Source organism: Carcharhinus amblyrhynchos, chromosome 4 (assembly GCF_965287045.1).
Source record: "Carcharhinus amblyrhynchos chromosome 4, sCarAmb.v2.hapA, whole genome shotgun sequence".
Taxonomy (NCBI): Eukaryota; Metazoa; Chordata; class Chondrichthyes; order Carcharhiniformes; family Carcharhinidae; genus Carcharhinus; species Carcharhinus amblyrhynchos.
In genome coordinates, this window is record NC_137327.1 from 107,690,698 (window position 1) to 107,713,216 (window position 22,519).

Genomic DNA, 22,519 nt, shown 5'->3' on the forward strand with positions numbered 1-22,519 from the left:
AGGAAACCCATGCAAACACAGAGAGAATGTGCAAATTCCACACAGATGTTGAACCAAGGCCAGGATTGAATCCAGGTCCCTGGTGCTGTCAGGCAGCAGTGGTAAACACTATGCCACCATGCCACCCATGAATATATCTACAAATGTCATAAGTCACTAAATATAACATTAGCCCACATATTGCTCATTGTGGAATTCTCATAATGTGTGGGAAGGGTGATATGCCAGTAATGAGGGGGTGAAGTGCTCACCCGAATGCCAGCATCGATGGGGGTGGGTGACCAATTCATTAAGTGTTGGGGGGAGGTTGCCTGCCTGTGGCCAAGAGTTGGAAGTGTTCCCCTTGTTTACTGGGTCTCCGCTGTCCGTGGGGAGGGACTTTAACAGGGCCTCTGTGAAGCTGGCTTTGCTGTCATCTTTAGGCTCCACCCCTTAGGAATGATAATGCAAAACACACCATACCCTCCTTGCTTTTTTTGACAAAGTGTCAGAAGATCTGAAGTGAAAATTTAGGAAGAAATACATCAATTTTCAGTCAGACCCTGAAACTTTACCATATTTTTAGGAAGATCCTGCCATAAATAATACTCACTAAGGGTTTCAGCTACCCTGGTATTAAGTGGACAGGAGAGGATACAGGGATAAGGTAATTGAGCTCCTATAACATGTACAGGATGCTTTTCCAGTCTAATTTGTAAAATGTACAGCAAGGGACGATTCACAATTCGGTCTAGTAATGGGAAATGAACCACAGCAGATGAAAGAAGTGAGTGGGGGAACAGCTAGAAAATAGGGACTATAATGTAAACATTTTAAAATATTAATAGAGAAGGAAATAAGTATAACAAAAACCAAGTTAATAGGTTGGGAAAACAAAACTGATCTGTCGGAGTTCAGAATAGAATTTGGGAAAATGAAATGAGCATTTATAATGGCAAATAACAACATAGAACAACAACGGAAAAAAGTTAAATGGTGTTCAACCAGGGAGGCATGACGGTGCAGTGGTTAGCAATGCCGTCTCACAATGCCAAGGATCTGGGTTTGATTCCGGCCTTGGGTAACTATGTGAAGTTTGCACGTTCTCCCCCTGTCCATGTGGGTTTCCTTCAGGTTCTCTAGTTTGTTCCCACAATCCTAAGATGTGCAGGCTGGATGGACTGGTCACGATCAATGCATGCACGGGTTTACAGGGATAGGGCGCGGGAGAGGGCTGAGGTAGAGTGCTTTTTCGGTGGGTCAGTGCTGATTTGATAAGCCGATGTCTTCTGCACAATTGGGATTTTATGGAAGATACAGGAAAAATATATTCTGTTAAAAAGAATGACCTGTACGCTGATGAGACTTCATGGATTAAGAAAGACAAGAGGGACTAATTGAGAGTTAAGAAAGAAGCATATACTAAGTCAAAGGACAGAAGAGGAGCATGAAAGAGAAAATAAGAATAGATTATGAGAGAATCCCAAAAAATGTTATGAAGACAAAGAGGAACCATTAAATTTAATTATCAAGGAACAGAATACAAAAGACTAAGATAGCTTACAGTCATGTCAATAAAAATAGGAAGGCTACGATGGATATAGGGCTGTAAAGGGATAGAAAGGATAATATGACAGGTAATGACAAAGAGATGGCAGAAATAACAGAAAGTGTTGTTTTGCTTTGGTAGTGATAGAACAAGTTGACATGGCATTGAGTGACCAGATTTGTGTTGAGAAACATGTATTTAAAATTACAAAAGGAAATTTATTGGAAAAATCAAATAAACTCAAAAAAGAACAAAGCCTTTGGACCAGATGGTTGCACCCACATAATAAGAGAATGCAGGGAAGACATAGCAGAGGCTTTATACCACTGAGATAATTATTAATTTGAAAAATGTGTTATGCCACAGGACTGGTGGATCATTAAGGTAATTCCTATATTTAAGAAAGAGGTATAAAGTTCCCAGCTTATCTACAGTGTCTGGAAAAATAATGGAATCCTTACTAAACGAGGACATAGAAGAACATCTTGAAACGAGAAATATATTCCTAAGTAGATAGCGTGGATTTCAAAAGGGAACATTTTGCTTGACCAATCTTTTTGATTTTTTATGGATGCCTGTTACAATGTACAGTAATGATATTACACATTTTTAGGGATAATGATTTTAAAGTTTTTTAAATCTTGGACTGAGTTTAAAGACTATTTTAAAGTGGCTACCAAGCTACAATATAAAATTGTGGATTTCAGGCTGGGCTACCTCTTCCTGGAGAGCAAAATATGATCCTTAATTTAATTACAGATCACTGTTGTCTTTTCCAGGACAGTACCAGGTTTTGTTGACACCTCACTGCATGAATATAAATTCTACCATGGCAGGGACAAAAGGTGGGAGAAGATTGTTTGAAATGCCTTACTTACAAAATTATTAGGCATTTTTCACAGGTCACATGATAACAGCAGCTTTCTTAGCTCTTGCACAAAGCATTGAAAGGGCAGAAATGAATCATCTGGACATATCTTCAGAGAAGCAGATAAGAACTTCAACTCAGGGAGAGAGAGAGAGAGACATCCAGAAATAGTTGGTGGTCAGTTGTAAGTAACTAGACAGTATCAAAAATGCAGAAGCCGCAGAACCACAGAGAAAAGGAACCTTCTCTCTTCTCTGGAAGCATAATTCCACATACCAAACTTACTTGTTAAAACAGCCGCTGGCACATGGACATTGGAGGCGATATTGTTGCTGGAATAATCCTACAACCTCAAGATATTCAGTATTGACAATGCAACACTTCAACCTCAAAAGCTACCAGGCCTGCATCGAACAATATAAACTGAACTTAATTCGCATACATTAGTATTATATTTTTCATCCATAACTAATCTTTGTGTGTGTATGTTTTAGCAGCTGTATCTTTTATTAAGTAACTTCCAAAGCAATCACATGAAATAAACTATTTTTTCCCCTTTTAGCAAAAGGCTTTGTTGCTATACTATTTTAAATCGGACTTTTCACCTCGAGGGTAAAACATACACAATTGCATACAAATACATTGTTCACAGATGACTTTCAGGAAGGACCTTTTGAAAACATCCATGACATACTTCATAACAGACTAATGAATAAAGTCAGAAAATGTGGAGCCATGGGGAAGTTGCAGAAAGGATTACTAGCTAGCTTCAAGATAAATCAGACAGCAGAATAAAGGGAATATATTCACAGTGGCAGGCAGTTGGAAGTGGTGATCCACAAGGATCAGTGTTGGGACCACTGCAGTCTACAATACACAATAACTATTCAGACTTTGGAATCAAAAATGGATGGTGGGATTTTTGCTCCCCTGTGGTGTGACTTGCAATGGCAGATGCAGCCCATCATTTGCCTGTGGAGGGATGTTCCAGTCCCATAGTTGTCAATGGAATTTCCCATTTTTCACACCCTGCGTCATTGTGGCAGGAGCTTGCCATCGGCGGGACCAGACGATTGTGCTGGTGGGAACTGCCGGAAAATCCCAACCGTAATTGACGGATAGCACCAAATTGGGGGGTAGACAGCACTAGCCAATACAGGTGAACAGTTAATAAATAAATAAGCTTGCAACATAGGCAAATAATTGGCAAATTAAATTCAACACAGTTAAATTTGAGATGGTATATTTTGGTAAGAATTACAGGGAGGTAACTGATTATTAGAAAGTCAAAATCTAGGTGGGATAGAGAAATACAGGAATCTCAGAATACAAATGTACCACTCATTAGAAGTTGTGTCGCAGGTTGGTAAGGTTGCATTAATAAAAAATGCCAAATGCTGGGCTTCTTTTGAGGAATGATAAAATCGAAATGTAGTGGAATTATGCTAAACCTGCAGTCAACCGTGCCATCATTACTGGGTGCACTCTTGTCACCATAATTATGAAAAGAGAGGCACTGGAGAGAGAATTCAAGGATGATACTAGAAATGTGTGGGGATGAATACCAGGAAAGGATTGACAGGCTGAAACTCTTTTCTCTTGAAAGAATTGCTGAAGGATGACCTAATATTTCTTTAAAATTATAAATCATTTTGTCAGAATGCATTCAAGAACATACTAAAACCTGGTGTTGTCAGACTTTTTACCAGGAAGAGCAAAACCAGAGGCTATCAATATAAAGCAGTCACAAAGAGACCCAAAAGGAACTTCAGAAGAAACTTCCTCACCCAAAGAGTGGTAGGGATGTGGAACTCGTTACTAGAAAGAGTGGGTGAAAAAAACTGTATAGACACATATAGGGGGAAGTTAAATAAACAAATGTAAGAGAAGGGATTGGAGGGTCACTGTTGGGACCATTCATTCTTTTGAATAGATGAGAGGACAGCACTGATACAAGTTTTAAAATGGTTTTCTTTTATTGAACAGAACTTAAAAAAATTAACATGGCAAAAGCTAAAAGAAAAAGTGGACTTGGAACAAAGAACAAAGAACAGTACAGCACAGAAACAGGCCCTTTTGTCCTCCAAGCCTGCGCCGATCATGTTTACCTATCTAAACCCATTGCTTATATCCCTCTATTCCCCATTTGTTCATATGCCTATCAAGATGAGTCTTATATGTGGCTAGCATAACTGCCTCAACCACCTGATCTGGCAGTGCATTCCAGGACCCCACCACCCTCCCCTGCACATCTCAGTTGAACTTTCCTCCCCCTTATCTTAAAGTTGTGTCCCCTTGTAATTGTTATTTCTGACAATTTCTGACAATTTTCTGGGAAAAACTGTTCACCTTACCTATACCTCTTATAATTTTATAAACTTCTATCAGGTCGCTCCTCAGCCTCCATCTTTCCAAGGAAAACAGTTTATTCAATCTCTCCTCATAGCTAATATCCTCCATACCAGGCAACATCCTGGTAAACCTTTTTTGCACTCTCTCCAAAGCCTCCACGTCCTTCTGCTGGTGTGGGGACCAGAATTGCACACAGTATTCCAATTGCAGCCTAACAAACATTTTATACAATTGTAACATAATTTGCCAATTTTTATACTTGACACCCCATCCAATGAAGGCAAACATACCATATGCTTTCTTCACCATCTTTTCCATTTGTGCTGCCAACTTAAAGAATCTGTGGACCTGTACTCCCAGATGTCTCTGCGTGTCTATGCTCAAGATTGTTTTTCCATTTATTTTATAGCCCCCACTTGAATTGGATCTACCAAAATGCATCATTTTGCATTTGTTTGGGTTAAATTCCATTTGCCATTTTTCTACTAGTTACAAACCTCCATTCAGAAAAACACCCTTCCGCCTCTACCCTCTGTCTTCTATGGCCAAGCCAGTTCTGAATCCATCAAGTTAGTTCACCGCTGATCCCATGAGATCTAATCTTTTGCACCAGTCTGCCATGAGGGATCTTGTCAATGCCTTACTAAAGTCCATGTAGACAACATCCTTCCTTTGTCAATCATTTTTGACACCTCCTCAAAAAAACTCAGTTAAATCAGTGAGAGATGACCTTCCACATACAGAACCATGCTGTCTTCTTTAACAAGACCATTCCATTCCAAATGTGTATAGATCCTCTTCCTAAGAATCTTCTCCAACAATTCCACTATCATTGACATCAAGCTCACTGGCCTAAATTAACCTTTAGCCTTCTGATTCTATGTGTAGTCAATTTAGCAGTCAATATTTAAGCTTCATGGAGTTAGTTGCAGAGGCAGAAATATATTAATACAAAGTCTTTGCATAGGCTAAAGTAACCATAAGCATACATTTGATCTCTGTCACTATGGTAGGTTTAGATGAAAAACAAAGGGAGGAGACATGGGTGGAGCTAAACACTGTCTCAGACTGGTTGGGCTGAATGGCCTCTTTCTGAGCTATATATCCAAATAGTCCACTGTAGTCTTGCTCTGTGCTGCCTCTGCTCATTCTCCATGTCATGTTGAAAGGAAAAGATAATGTCTGAGAGCAATTGTTTTCAATGGAATCTTTGAAGTCAGGATAATGATCTTCAGCAGGTGCCACACCAATCTCCATAGACTTCAGTAACTCTAAAGGACTCTTGAAACCACTAAACATTTGTACAGCTACAGCAAGAACCAGGAGAAATCAATCAGCAACTCACTTCAAATTAGTTGATGATCTCTTGATATTCACAGGTAGTGAATCTTTTCCTCTGCTGAATGAACATTCAGTTTTGCGGGATTAATAAGCCACGCTGGTTGGAATGCCCTTGAGCTCCAAAGTGGTATCAAATCAGTGTCACATGTTAATTAACATCACAATCTGCCTGCTCTGCATATTTCCACTGAACTCTCCTTGAATTCACATTTACTGCCTCAGCACCCAGTGCACCAGAAGTCGATCTTTAGTACCGAAAGACCCGGAGCATATTTGCACAACTTGTGTTCTGTTCTTTAGTTTTAACAACAAATGATGTAACGTCTTTGCTATAAAAGAATGACAGACTGTCAGGTATATCAAAGGGGCATACCAATAGGGCAGACACTTCTGGTAAGCAGCTGTGAGTCAGGCTAACGACCTTTCCCTATGAAATAGGTGCTTTGTTGTCAGTTGTTTCAATAACAATGTAAAGGGGAGAAATAAGTTGTCTATTGCGCTGCTAGGCACAGAAGAGAAGGAAATTAAAAAGAACAGTTATCTAGCTGGAAATCAGTCCACTAATATTCTATGCAAATAGTATTATTAAAGAGGATTATGTTTTTGTGTAATATATACACAAAACTGGATTTAACAACTGCAGCTCAGCTCTAATCATCTCAACAGAGGATCAAGGGACTTCATGAACACAGGCGATAACAGCAGGAGTTGACACAGATGAAGAAGGTAGAGATCTCCTAGGCAGCTGATCAGACAGTAAGAACAGTCAAAATATTGGGGACATAATTGCATGAGGCGTATTTCTGTCTCATGAAGTTTCCAATCATGAGAGAAACAGAGGGTGCGTGTATCCTATCGCAGTTGTCCAGTTAATAGGGACAATACTGTAGTATGTATGAGATTAAATGGGAAGCTTCCCCAGAAGCCCCTGGTGTTAAACAGAGAAAATAATCATGCATTGAACTCAGCAACTGGAAGTGGTGATAAGTGGATCGATAATTTTATCTTATGTTTGAGTATTGTGAAGATTTCTTTGCCACGCCAACATGTCTTTTTTCTGACATGTTGAGAAATCTTCCCAGCAGAAAATCCATTCGTAAGTAGCAAATCTCAAGAAAGTTATTTTAAGAAAGAAAAATCCATTGAGCCTCCAAATGCATTTTGAAACAGAAACAAAGAGAATGAACATTAAAATGACAAGGAGCAAAGTCACGACTGAGTGATTGTTGTTAACACAAAAATATGAGTTTGGGAAATAGGAACTGAAAAAAAAGCCTCTCATTTAATTCTTCTTGTGTTCATCGGGAATTTGTGTTCTGTTGTTTCCAATTTCTAATACCAATGGATGCAACCTGCTATTAACTCACACTCTATATGAAAATGTATTTTTTGGATACAGATAGCAATGGTAAAAGCAGCAGGAATTATCTATCCTGGTTGATGTGATACCATTAAAAGTTAACAAAACATGGGGGTGGAGTCATATATGGATCAGAACAAGCAGTGAGGGCATGTTCTCTCCCTCCAAAGACATTGAACTAGTTGGGTTTATATTACATTCCAACTACTTCCATGATCATTTTCTTACTTAGTATTAACCCACAACACATAGCTCTCAATAATCATGAAGACACCAATCAAACTCTCTCCAATCTTCTCAGCTCTATTAAGTTCTAACTTCCATACATGTCAACATAGAAAACTAGGAAAAGTGAGGAACATCTTCAAAACTAAAGAACATGGCAATTTTTAAGATAACTCAAGAAGATAGAAAGGCAAACTGTTTCACAGGCTTTGTAATTTGAACTGTAGATATACATTTGCTATAATTGTCTAAATTTTGACACAGATAAAGAGCATTCTGCTTTTGAAGTCAGCCTCTGCCATGTCTGAGTTTGGAGGATTTTTTAAAAAATTCATTCATGGGATGTAGGCATTACTAACTGAGCCAGCATTTATTGCCCATCCTTAATTGCTCTTGAACTCTGGTTTACTAGGGCCATTTAAGAATTAACTACATTGCTGTGGAATTGGTGTCACATGTAGGCCAGATCAGAAAAAGGTGGCAGATCTTCTTCCCTAAAGGACATTAGTGAACTGAGTGCTTCACAACGACAGGGACCTGGGTTCAGTTCCAGCCTTGGGTGGCTGTCTGTGTGGAGTTTGCACGTTCTCACCAGGTCTTCCCTCCCACAGTCCAAAGATGTACAGGTTAGGCAGATGGGCCATGCTAACTTGCCCCTTAGTTTCGAAGATGTGCAGGTTAGGTGGATTAGCCATGGCAATTGCATGGGGCTACAAGGATAGGACAAAAGGTTCGGCCTGGGTAAGATACCCTTTCAGAGAGTTGGTGCAAACCGGATGGGGTCAAAGTGCTTCCTTCTGCACTTTAGGGATTCTATAGTTCTATAGAAACATAGAACATAGAAAATAGCTGCAGGAATAGATCATTCAGCCCTTTGAGCCCTACACCACATTCAATATGATCATGGTTGATCATACACTTTCAGTACGCCACTCCTGCTTTCTCTACATATCCCTTGATCCCTTTACCAGCGAGGGCCATGTCCAGCTCCCTCTTGAACATATCTGATGAACTGGCCCCAACAACTTTCTGTGGTAGAGAATTCCACAGATTCACAACTCACTCAGTCCTGAATGGCTTACTCTTTATCTTAGACCATGACCCCCTAGTTCTGGACCTCCCCAACATCGGGAACATTCTTCCTGCATCTAGCGTGTCCAGTCCCATCAGGGTTCTTTATGTTTCTGTGAGATCCCCCCTCATTCTTCTAAATTCCAGTCAGTACCAGCCAAGTCAATCCGAACTCTCTTCATATTTCAGTCTTGCCACTCCAGGAATCAGTCTGGCAAACGTTCACTGGATACTCTCCATAGCAAGAATGTGCTTCCTCAGACTAGGAGTTGAAAAACGCACATAATGCTCAAGGTGTGACCTCACCAAGTCCTGTATAACTACAGCAAGACATCCTCTTGCTATGAAGACCAGCAGTTAGTTTTCCTCAGGGCCTGCTGAACCTGCATGCCAACCTTCAATGACTGTTCCACCATGAGATCCACGTCATGTGGCACTTCCTCTTTTACCTAATCTACCACCATTCAGAGAATAATCTTCTTTTCTGTTTTTGCGACCAAAGTGGATAACCTCACATTTGTCCACATTATACTGCATTTGCCAAGTACTTGGGCATTCAGCCAGCCTGTCCAAGTCACCCTTCAGCCTCTTAGCAGTCTCCTTACAGCACATATTGCCACCCAGCTTAGCGCTGTTTGCAAATTTGGAGATATTGCATTCAATTCCTTTGTTCAAATCATTAATGTATATGTGAATAGCTGGAGTCCCAGCACTGAACAGCCTGTGGTACTTCACTAGTCACTGCCTGCCCCTTTGAAAAGGACCCATTTATTCCCACTCTATTATTCCCAATACCATGAGTTTTAACTTTTCTCAATAATATCTCATGGGACTTTGTTGAAAGCCTTTTGAAAGTCCAAATACACAACATCCACTGGTTCATCCTCGTCATATCCTCAAAAAAATTCAGGAGATTTTTCAAGCACAATTTCCTTTTAATTAATCATTGCTGACTTGGACCGACCCTGTTTCCAAATGCTCAGTTATTACATCATTAATAATTGACTCCAGCATTTCCCCCACCATTTATGTCAGGCTAACCACACTATAATTCCCATTTTCTCTCCCTCCTTTTTTAAAAAAATGGGGATACATTAAGTACCTTCCAATCCACTGGAACTCTGGAAGTCTATAGAATGCTGGAAGATGATCACCGATGTGTCCACTATTTCTGGGGCCTTCCATGAGTACTTTGGGATGCAGAGCACCAGGCCCTGGGTCTTAACGGATTTTAATCCCAGAAAATTCCCCAATACAACTTCCTGACAAATAAGGGTTTCCTTCAGTTCCAACTTCATGCACGACCCTCGGTTCCATTGTATTTCTGGAAGGTTATTTGTGTCCTTCTTAGTGAAGACAGATCCAAAGTATTTGTTGCTTAGTATGAATTCACCTGATTCTAAATGGAAGGGACCTACATTTGTCTTCACCTGTACTTTTCTCTTCCTAAATCTATGGAAGCTTTTGCATTCAGCTCTTATGTTTTCTATAGGCCTGTCCTTATATTTTATTTTCTTCCTCTGAATTAACCACTTGTCCTCTTCTACTGGATTTTAAATTTCTCCCAGTCCTTAGGTTTGCTGGTATTTTTTGAGCCAATTTATATGCCTTCTCTTTGGCTTTAATACCATTTCTGATTTTCCTTGTTAGCCACAAATGAGCCACCTTCCCAATTTTACTCTTATACCATTGAAGGATGTAGAGTTATTGAACTTCATCCATGTGTTCTTTAAATGTCTATCATTGTCTATGCATTGTCAACCCCTTAACCATCCTTTACCAGCTTATCCTAGCCAATACAAGTCTCATACCATCAAAGTTTTCTTTCTTCAAGATCAGGGCTCTAGTTTCAGATTAACTGTGTCACTCTCCATCAAAAAGAAGTCTATCGTATTATGTTCACTCTTCCCCAAAAGATCTCACATCACAAGTTTGCTAATTAATCCTCTCTCACTTTACAATACCCAAACTAGAATATCCTATCCTTGAGTTGGTTCCTTGACATATTGGGTGAGGAAACCACCCCTTATACATTCCAAGAAATCCTCCTCCATTGCATTGCTGCTACTTTGGTTATCCCAATCAATATTCAGATTGAAGTCACCCATGATATCTGCTGGATCCTTTTTGCACCTATCCCTTATTTCCTGTTTGATGCCATCCCCAACCTCACTATACTGTTTGGCGGTCTGTGCACAACCCCCACCAGTGTTTTTTGTACGTTGGTGTTCCGCAGCCCTGCCCATACAGATTCTACATTGTCCAGACTAATGTCCTTCCTTACTATTGCACTAATTTCCTTTTTAACCAGTAATGTTACCTCACCTCCCTTTCCTTTCTGGCTATCTTTCCTGAATATTGAGTGCCCCTGGATGTTCAGTTTCCACCCCTGGTCAGCCTGGAGCGAGGTCTCCGTGATCCCAATACCATCATATTCATTAATGATAGCACAGTTAATTCCTCCACCTAATTACAAATGCTCCTCACATTGAGGCACAGAGCGTCCAGGCTTGCTTTTTTGGCTTTTGTTGCCCTCTTAGAATTATGATATAATGTGGCCCTTTTGGGTTTTGTCTTTCGTTTCTCTGGTTTCCACTTTTCCCCTTACTATCTTTTGTTTCCGTTCCCACTTTACTTCCTGCTGACTTCCTGCATCAGTTCGCATCCACCTGCTACAGTAGTTTGAACCCTCCTCAACGGAACAGCAAACACTTCCCCAGGACATTGGTTCCAGTCTTGCCCAGGTGCAGATTATCTGATTTTTCCTGGTCCCACCACCCTCAGAACTGGTTCCAATGTCCCATTGGACTCTGGTGGTCACCCATTCCCAATCTTTTGCACCATCCCTCAATCTACATATTTATCTTAGCTATCCTGACATTCCTACTCAGACTAGCACGTGGCACTGGTAGCAATCCTGAGATTACTTCCTTTGAGGTCCTACTTAACTCCTAAATCCCTAAATTCACTTGAAGGACTTCATCCAGTTTTTAACCTATATCATGGTGCCTATATGCACCACAACATCTGGCTGCTTACCCTCGCCCTCCAGAAATCCCTGCAGCCACTCCGAGGCATCCTTGATCTTTACACTAGGGAGGCAACATATCAATCTAAGTCTCATCCGCATTTGCAGAAATGCCTATCTCTTCCCCTTACAATTGAATCCCACTATAGCTCTGCCATTGTTTTTCTTGCTCTCTGTGCAGCAGAGCCAGCCACAGTGCCAGGCTGTTGCCATCTTCCCATGATGAGCCATCTCCCCCAACAGTATCCAAAGCGGTATATCTGTTTTGGAGGGAAATGATTGCAGGGAACTCCTGCACTGCATTCCTACTCTTCCTCTGCTGGGGGCCACCCATTTCCGATCTCCCTCAGTAGTTTTTATCTACAAAGTGATTCAACCCACTAAATGCACTTTCCACGACTTCCTCAGCATCACAGATGCTCCAAAGTGAATCCATCTACAGATCCAGACCATCAAGCGATCTAACAGGATCTAACACACTTCCTGCACATGAAGGAGCCAGGGTCACTAGAAGGGTCCCTGAATTCCCACGTTACACAAGAGGAGCATGACACAGGATGGGTTTTCACAATAATCAGCCTTGGTTTCATGTCATCATTCCAGATTTGAACTGAAATTTAACTATTTGCCGTGGTGGGATTAAACTCAGGTTCCCAGAGTGTTATCTTGGTCTCTGATTATTAGTTCAGTGACAATACCACTACAAAACTGGGCTGGGTTATAAATTGCACACATGGATCCAGGGTGCTGCTGTCCATTTAATGAGCAGCAGTCTTCACTTCTGTGTGAAGTGATCCAAGATGGCACAACAGTATGCTGACTTCTTGCAAACTGTGCCCAGCATACCCTCTAATTCCACTTTCAAAATTCTATTCTAATTCTTTTCCATCAGACTTTTGAATGGACCTACCTCATATTAAGTTAATCTTTCTCTATACCCTAGCTATGACTGTAACATTCTGTTCTACACCCTCTCCTTTCTTTCTCTATGAATGGTATGCTTTGTCTGTACAGCGCACAAGAAACAATATTTTTCACTGCATACTAATACATGTGACAATAATAAATCAAATGAAGTCAAGCAAACATAAACGTGCAGCTAAGAGCAAGCCGTGGATTTGTTTGTTTCGTCAGGGTGATAAGTCTTCATTGTGGGTGAGGAAAACTCCCATTAGAACAACTGGTGTTACATTTTTCTTTTACTTTTGTTGTTTTGGGATTAAGGAAAGCTTGTTTGTTTCCTATGAAAGCACAGGCATGTATCCTGGAAAAGGCTGTTTTTTCTGTTATTGGTGCCTCTGGTGTTGTTGGAGTTGGGGAGAATATGTACTAGTCACACTCAGACTTTGTCAGCTAATCCTTGGATGATTATTCTTTCTTGGTTTGGTCTTCTATATTTACTTGGCTACACAGGCAATGACACCCAGTTGTTCAGCTTCTTTGATGAGGGGAAATGGGTGGAATTCTGTTGATGCCCGGGCCTAAGTCGTGCCTCCAGAGTGCTGAGAGATAGGAGTAGTATGCGTTGTTCAATGTATGAGTGATATGAGCATCCTTGGCCTGTCAGCCCTTATTCTAATCTGTCATGAATCCTACTTTAGCTCCAGTGAGTAGGTTAGGACAGCAGTAATTGCGCTTATACGGGTACATTGAATGGAGGATGTGTAGGAGGTCATCCTCCTACGAAGGCCTCTGGACTACATTCCTTCTTGAGGTTTTGTTCCCCGGTGGTATAATATCCTGCTGGATGTGGAGCCTGAGTGCAAATCTCAGTGCTCTGGCTCAGTGTTGTTACAGTCTTTCTTCAGTTGGAGACCAGGCTGGATGAAGGAGTGGGTCATTCTCCTCCAAGTCGTCTTAGGGCTTGGGATCCCTTTCTCTATAAAGTTCTTTTCTTCATCTGGGTAGGTGAAGTGCTGATACAGACTCTGATTTGTTATATTTAATTCTAGAGCTTTCCTTATCTTGTCAAGAGGAGGAGAATTGTATCTTTCCATAAGCTAGCCTGTTGATGGGTGTCTTTACAATTCTTCTCTTTGTCAATAGGATTTCTATGGTGGAAAAAGGTTTATGTTTTCCAGTGATGGGGAGTCTGATTGGTGTCTTTGATCTAATTGGAGTAAAGTGAGGTCTGTTGTTCTGCAAGTCTTGGTGTGGTGTAAGAATCGTTGGCTTACTGGCTGCAGTATATGACTGTATACTGCCAAGCCATGTTTTGGTGGTACCCTGATGTTCCCCTTTTTCAGGAATATCCTTTCATTGCTCAGAGATCTTGGGATGCTGAATTAGGTCTCAACTGGTTGTATTTTATCTCAAGAGATCCCATATATTGTGTTTTTGTTATCTTGAAGAATATTAAGTGCACCATGCTGACATGTGCTCTTGGTTTTATCCTGAGATCCCCACTCTTTCTGGTACCCTTTCATCATCTGTAACTAAATGATTACAATGATTAATAATCTGAACCATTTGTGTGAGCATTTGCTGTTTTCTTTTCTGTGTATGTTGAATAGTGATCACTCTGTACTGTACTAGATTTTAGGAATTTGTCACATCTTGCGATAAAATGGAAACAAAACTCAATAAAAAAACATTCATTTAAGGATCACAGATGCAATGTGTTTGGAAAACTAAAGATGATGTGAAGAAAAGTTTTTCCTAAAATGCCTGCTTGATGACAGCACTGCTGGTGGATGCCAGGGATCCCTATTGCTAGGATCAGAGTAAATTACCATCATAATTCAGAGCTATGGAGCTCATTATACCGTTTGTGCAGCTTTATTTGAACTCATTGGCACACACTGTCCCTTCAGTGCTGCAAGGTCAATAATTCTGCTCAGAAACAACTGTATCAGCAACATAAGAATTTATCAATGGACAGGACAAGTATTGAAATACAACTTTTTTCATTGAGAAGCAAATTGATATGCCCCTCTGATGTTTTGCTCTAAATGTCATTCAGGCCTGGTGGTTTACTTATGTACAAAGTTTTTCCCATGCATGGCTGAATGAACAAATTGTAAAATTTGGTTGAAACAGCCAAAGAGTGAATTTAAACTCAATAAATGAGCTGATTCTTAAAGAACAAGGCACATTCTCACTATTTTTCCCTCCATAATTGTATATCTTGAAGGGCTTTGGTAAGTAATCAGGAGAGATAATTTACACTGGTGGTAAGGTCGATAATCAGGTGACAAGTTAAGATGATTGGCAAAAACAAAAGAACGGTGATGGCAAATGTAAAAAATTCATTCTTGTGCATACACTGTATTCATTTTGCATTCATATTACATGATATAATTGCCATTAAAATTAATATTGATCGCCCTTGTCTCATCGATTGGTTCAGTGTTTTCCTTTGACTCAAGAAATCAGTGTAGAGGAAAGCGCTGCCCAACAGATCAGAGAGGAATTGTAAAGCAGTCAGCAGAGAATGGAAACTGAATTCCAATTTGGAATGCAAAGTTCATAATTAATCTACCTTGGATAAATTAAGCTGTTCTGAATTTTACTTAAAATGTGGGTCAACGTTTGAATCAAAATAAAAATAAAATGAGAGTATAGATAAAGTCAATTAGTTTCTGTTATGCATTTCAATTAGTAGAAGCCGAGGGCATTTACAACATTTGAAACAAGTGGAACAGTGTTAATGAAAACAGCTTTACCTGACTACATATATTATTTATGTTCATTGCTTGAGTAATCATTGTACCTGCTAGCCTCAATGTGTGTGGAGCTTATTTTATTTATTTCATTTTAATTATAGTACCCCTGCAGACATATTTTCTCCCTTTTATCGAACAACAGTGTGCATTTTGCATTGAGTCACTCATATATTATTTAAACAGTAACAGACAATGTATAATAGACTTCAAATGCAATGTTAGATTACTGTTAGCTCTACATCAGCTTCTGAAGCTGAAATATTCTCCAGCTCCCAACTTACATAATTAATAGAAAACTGCAGGCTCAGAACTGTTTAAATGGATACACCAAACACTCCTCCAATATCCACGCGTTGGCACAAATCAATTAATCTCACGATGTTAGGATACAGGCAGCTGAATAAATCCTTTAACCATCATTTTTGTTTGTATAATTTTATTTTGGAATGTAAACAAGAACAAAGTTCTTGCTCTGCCTAGCCCTGGTAGGTGCCTTGTTTTAATTCTCCAATTGTAAAGGTTAATCGCAGCCCGATTCCACTTTTTTATCTGTTTGAATCACCACTTTCTGAAACCGACGGCTCAGAAAGGAAGTGAAGTTAATTGTATTTCCACCGCAGGTACTTAGTGATAAAGCCATATGCCCTGATGGAATATTTAAATTCTTGTTAATATTTAGAATGCTAAAAAGCCAGGCGAGCTATAGTTCACTGATTCATAATAAATTAGTCAACCACATGGTTGCTGTGTTCTACTTTATTAGTCTCCATTTCAATCTTTGAACAGGCCTTTCAAAATGAAGAAAAACTTCTAAGAAATGATGCCTACTTCATTTAAAAACATGAGAATCATTAAAACACCTTAACTTCAACAAAAGTCTCAAACAAAATTATGAAAGAATGATCAAATTCTAAAGTTTGATAAACAAATCTTAATTTTCTTTATGTCATTATGCTTATCGCAGTATTGATAAAATTCCTTGACGCGGTCACCTTCAGTTTAAAAATCACTAAATTGCTTAATCTAGATAAAGCATGCTACTAAACGTCAATAGGTTAAGTGATGGTGATTTCCCTTGACATCAAGGCAACATTTGACCAAGTGTGGCATCAGGTAGCCCCGGAATCAATGGGAATCGGAGGAAAACTCCCTGCTAGTTGGAGTCATACCTAGCAGAAAGGGAGATGGCTGTTGAAGGTCCAACATCTCAGTTCCAGTACGTCAATGCAGGAGCTGTCAGGATAGTGTCCTAGGCCCATACGTCTTCAGCTGCTTCATTATTTTGACCCAGCAATGATGGTGGAATGGTGATATATTTCCAAGTCAGAATGATGTGTGGCTTGGACAGGAACATTCCAGGTGGTGGTGTTCCCATGTGTCTGTTGCCCAGATTACATTATTTTCATCATAAGATTAGATGTTCACTGATGACTGTACAATGTTCAGCACTCTTTGTGACTCCACAGACACTGAGGCAGTCCGTACCCAAATGCAGCAAGACCTGGACGTTCAGCTTGGGCTAACAACTGTCAAGTAACATTTACATTACAAAAGTGCCAGGCAATGACCACTTCCAACAAGAGAGAATCTGACCGTCTCCTCTTGAAATTCAGTGGCATTATAATCGCTAAATCCCCTGTTATCAACATCCTGGGGTTTAACATTGATCAGAAACTGAACCGAACTTGTGACATAATACTGTAGCTATGAGGGCAGGTTAGAGGCTAAGAATCATGAGGTGAATAACTCACCTGCTGTCTTCCCAAAACCTGTCATCCAACAAGACACAGATCAGGAATGTCTTCCATTTGTTTGGATGAATGCAGCTCCAACACTACTCAAGAAGCTTGACATTATCCAGGACAAAGCAGCCCTCTTAATTGCTATCTCTCCCACAAACATTCACTCCCTCCACCACCAACACATAATAGCAACAGTGTGTAAAATGAATAAGATGCACGGCAGGAACTCAGCATAGCTCCTCAGACAGTACTTTTCAAAGCCATGGCCACTACCAAGTAGAAGGACAAAGGCAACAGACACATGGGAACACCACCACCTGGAATGTTCCCCTCCAAGACACACATCATTCCGACTTGGAAATTCCACCACTGTCGCTGGGTCAAAATCTCTCCATCACAACACTGTGGCATTTATACCACAGGGACTGCAGGGATTCAAAAAGGCAGCTCAACACCACTTTCTCAAGGGTAATTAGGGATAGGCAATAAAAACTGGCCTCGCCATTGATACGCATATCCAATGAATTAATAAAAAAAATGTTATTCCCTTAGCTTGATAGCCTAAATTTGGATTGATGTCAGAACAATGGGAAAAATTCTGATATCCAACTTCATCCATCCTCAAGAGAATGAATATAAGAACATAAGAAGTAGGAGCAGGAGTAGGTCATCTAGCCCTTTGAGACTGCCCCACCATTCAGTAAGATCATGGCTGATCTGAAGTGGCTCAGTTCCACTTTCCCACTTTCTCCCCATAACCCTTAATTCCCTTGCTTACCAAAAACCTATCTACCCGTGTCTTAAATATATTTAGCGAGGTAGCCTCCACCACTTCAACGGGCGGAGAATTCCAGAGATTCACCACCCTTTGAGTGAAGAAGTTCCTCCTCAACTCCATTCTAAACTGCACCCCCCACCCCCCCCCATTATCTTGAGGCTGTGGTCTTAGTATGGTTTTCAATGGGGATGATTCACAAAATTTCATTTAATATTTTGCATTGAATTCACGGAACTGGATTCTGATAGGATTAAGGAAGTGAATGGGTGGCTCAGGGATTGGTGTGGGAGGAATGGGTTTGAATTTATGGGGCATTGGCATCAGTATTGGGGTAGGTGGGACCTGTTCGGGCGGGATGGGGTTGGTCTGAACCGTGCTGGGACCAGAGTCCTAGCAAATCGTGTAAAGAGGACTGTAGACAGGGCTTTAAACTAATTAGAGGGGGGGGAGGGGGGGAGGGTGCGAGGGTAGGTGACATTACGAGGCCTAAAGTTAAGGAGAGGGTACAGGTAAGGGAAGAGGCCGAGGATGTCCCAATAATAAAGGGAGTAGGGGGCGTGAGTATGGTTGGTGGCATTCCGGCAAATAGGGCCCAGGTGAAGGTTGGGATGAAGGCGCTGTATCTGAATGCACGAAGCATTCGGAATAAAGTGGATGAGCGGGTGGCGCAGATCGGCACAAATGGATATGATCTGGTGGCCATTACAGAGACGTGGCTGCAAGGTGACAGGGACTGGGAGCTGAATGTCCAGGGGTATCAAGTGTTTAGGAAGGATAGGCGGGAGGAAAAAGGGGGGAGCGTAGCTCTGCTGATTAAGGATAGCGTCAGGGTGGTAGCAAGGGATGATATTGGAGCCAAGGAGCAGAAATTGGAACGTTGTGGGTGGAGATTAGGAACAGCAAAGGGAAGAAGACGCTGGTGGGTGTCGTCTATAGGCCCCCGAATAATGATCTGGAGGTGGGGCGGGCTGTTAACGCGCAAATAAGTGCGGCGTGCAGGAATGGGACGGCCGTAATTATGGGAGATTTCAATCTGCATATTGATTGGTCGACCCATGTTGGACGCGGTGGGCTCGAGGAGGAGTTCCTGGAATGCTGCCGGGATAATTTCCTTGAACAGTGTGTGTTGGAGCCGACGAGGGAGCGAGCTATCTTGGATCTGGTGTTATGTAATGAGGCGGGTAGAATTAGGGACCTTGCGGTGAAGGATCCTCTTGGGGAGAGTGATCATTGTGTGGTGGAGTTTCTGGTGCAGATGGAGGAGGAGAAAGTGGGTTCCCGGACACGCGTACTTTGTTTGAACAGAGAGGACTACGGTAGGATGAGAGAAGAATTGGCGAATGTGGACTGGAGGAGCGCGTTGGATGGTAGGTCTGCTGAGGAGCAGTGGAGGATCTTTAAGGAGATCTTTCTTGGTGCTCAGCGGAAATTTATTCCGATGGTCAAAAAGGACCGTAGGAGGAGAGGTAATAAGCCGTGGATAACGAAGGAGGTGAAGGAAAGTGTTAAATTAAAAGCGGAGGCATTTAGAGTAGCTAAGAGTAGTGGGCGAGAATAGGATTGGGAGAGGTTTAAATGTCAACAAAGATTGACAAAGAAGTTGATAAAGAAGGGTAGGATAAACTATGAAGCTTGGCTAGCGCTTAATATAAAAAAGGATAGCAAGAGTTTTTATAAATATATAAAAAGGAAGAGGCTGGCTAGGGTGAACGTTGGTCCTTTAGAGGATGAGAAAGGGGACTTAGTGGTAGGGGATGGGGATATGGCTGAGGTCTTGAATAACTTTTTTGTTTCGGTCTTCACGGAGGAGGACGTGAATAATTTGCCGGGTGTTAGCGATGGAAAGGTGGTAGGACTGGAGGGTCTCAATGACATTACTGTTACTAGAGAGGCGGTGCTCGACAGACTGGAGGGGCTGATTGTGGACAAGTCCCCAGGACCGGATGAAATGCATCCGAGGGTTCCGAAAGAAATGGCAGAGGTTATAGTGGATGCCTTGGTGGTTATTTTCCAGACGTCACTGGATTCCGGGGAAGTGACGGAAAATTGGAAAACAGCTAATGTTACGCCGTTGTTTAAGAAGGGTGGCAGGCAAAAGGCAGGGAATTATAGGCCGGTTAGTTTAACGTCTGTTGTAGGTAAAATGTTAGAATCCGTCATCAAGGAGGAAATAGCTAGGCATCTTGAGGGGAATTGCTTGATAGAGCAGACGCAGCACAGTTTCGTTAAAGGGAAGTCGTGTCTGACAAATTTACTGGGGTTCTATGAGGATGTGTCTAGGGCGGTGGATAAAGAAGAGCCGGTGGATGTGATCTTTCTGGATTTTCAGAAGGCGTTTGACAAGGTACCTCACAAGAGGTTATTGCAGAAGGTCAGGGGACATGGAGTTGGGGGTAGGGTGTTAGCGTGGATGGAGGATTGGTTGTCAAATAGGAGGCAGAGAGTGGGGGTCAATGGGTGCTATTCGGATTGGTGGTTGGTGACTAGTGGAGTGCCCCAGGGGTCGGTGCTGGGGCCTCAGCTATTTACCATTTATATAGATGATCTGGAGGAGGGAACCGAGTGTATGGTGTCGAAATTTGCTGATGACACCAAGATTGGTGGAACGGCAAATTGTGCGGAGGGTGTGAAGAGTCTGCAGAAGGATCTAGATAGGCTGGGTGAATGGGCCAGGAACTGGCAAATGGAATTTAATGTTGGTAAGTGCGAGGTGGTCCACTTTGGTAGGAATAACGGTAGGGAGGATTATTACTCACGTGGCGAAAAACTGCAGCAGGCGACAGTGCAGAGGGACCTCGGGGTCCTTGTGCATGAGTTGCAAAAACCCAGCTTGCAGGTGCAGCAGGAGCAGGTGGTCAGGAAGGCAAATAGGATGCTGGCGTTCATAGCGAGGGGGATTGAATATAAAAGTAGGGAGGTCTTGCTGCGGCTGTATATGGCATTGGTGAGGCCGCAGCTGGAGTACTGTGTGCAGTTTTGGGCGCCGTACTTACGCAAGGATATTTTGGCCTTGGAGGGAGTGCAGAGGAGGTTTACTAGGCTGATGCCGGAGTTGAGGGGGTTGAGCTATGAGGAGAGGCTGAATAAACTAGGCTTGTACTCGTTAGAGTTTAGAAGAATGAGGGGAGATCTCATTGAGACGTATAAGATGATGAATGGGATGGATAGGATAGAGGTGGAGAGACTCTTCCCGCTCAGAAAGGACAGTAGGACTAGGGGGCACAGCCTCAAGATAAAGGGGGGGCGGTTTAGAACGGAGTTGAGGAAGAACTTCTTCACTCAAAGGGTGGTGAATCTCTGGAATTCTCTGCCCGTTGAAGTGGTGGAGGCTACCTTGCTAAATATTTTTAAGACGCGGGTTGATGGGTTTTTGATAAGAGAGGGGTTAAAGGTTATGGGGAGAGGGCGGGAATGTGGAACTGAGCCACGACAGATCAGCCATGATCTTATTGAATGGCAGGGCGGGCTCGAAGGGCTAGATGGCCTACTCCTGCTCCTATTTCTTATGTTCTTATGTTCTTATGATTTTGAAGTTATGAATCGGAGGTCAAGTTTAATTCTGAAACCCACCTCCAGCACAGCGGACTCAGCAGGTGGGATCTCCAGGGGTCTATGTTATGACTGGTCCATGGCAGAGACAGAGAGGGATCAATGTCAAAAGGCCAGGTTAACAGGCTTGCCTCCATTCCCAAAAAAAATCAACTAGTTCTTCAATTGTCTCAACATAAGTTGAATCTACATAAAATTAAACATATTTTGTTTGGAAGCCAAAGGAAGTTTTCAGGAATTTATATTTGTATGTGTAAACATTAGGAATAAGGTATAGTTTTAGCTGCATTTAATTTAATACTTCTGTGGCTGAAAGAAACTTATAGTTAGATTTCATGCCAGACAAAGGTGTTTGTACATGTGGGGATTGGTTTTGATTCCAACGAGGATTCTTCTGTGCTTAGAGAGAGCTATGTGCGAAAAATAAATAAAGTTCCAGGCATTATTTTGCAACGAGAGGCTCCTGTAAGGAGAAGAAAAGCTTTTTCTTTGTTCTCAGTTTAACTGGAAGCCAGGCAGTTCCTACAGTTCTGTTAAAGGCAGTTGGTGAAAGGCAGCTAGCAAGGAAACATCTGTCTCCGCAAGAAGAAAAACCCGATAATGGAGTAATGTGCAAGAAAGCATGCTACAGAGGGGCTAAAGAGTGGTTGGTTCTGGAAGCCTGGAAGTAGAACCAAATACTGTTCATAAGCATCCCAAACAAAGCTGAGAATGAATCAATTGGTGAGAATGCTGAAGAAATGTTTTTAACAGAATCCTAAAGTCAGATCTCCCCTCACCTTACCCCCACTTCTCCCCCAACCCACACTCTCCAATGCCTCACTTGGCACTGGAAACAGAGGTGGAACTTCTGGATTCATTGCTTGGTAGTTGTTTTCTTTTTATAGTATCTATCTCCTTACGTTTCAGTTCCAGTATCGCAAAATCAAGCATACCAAAAATCCACAAAGCCACTGTGGCTATGTTAAAGAAGCAGGATATAATTTTGTTTAAAGTAGCCAAATTAATTGTG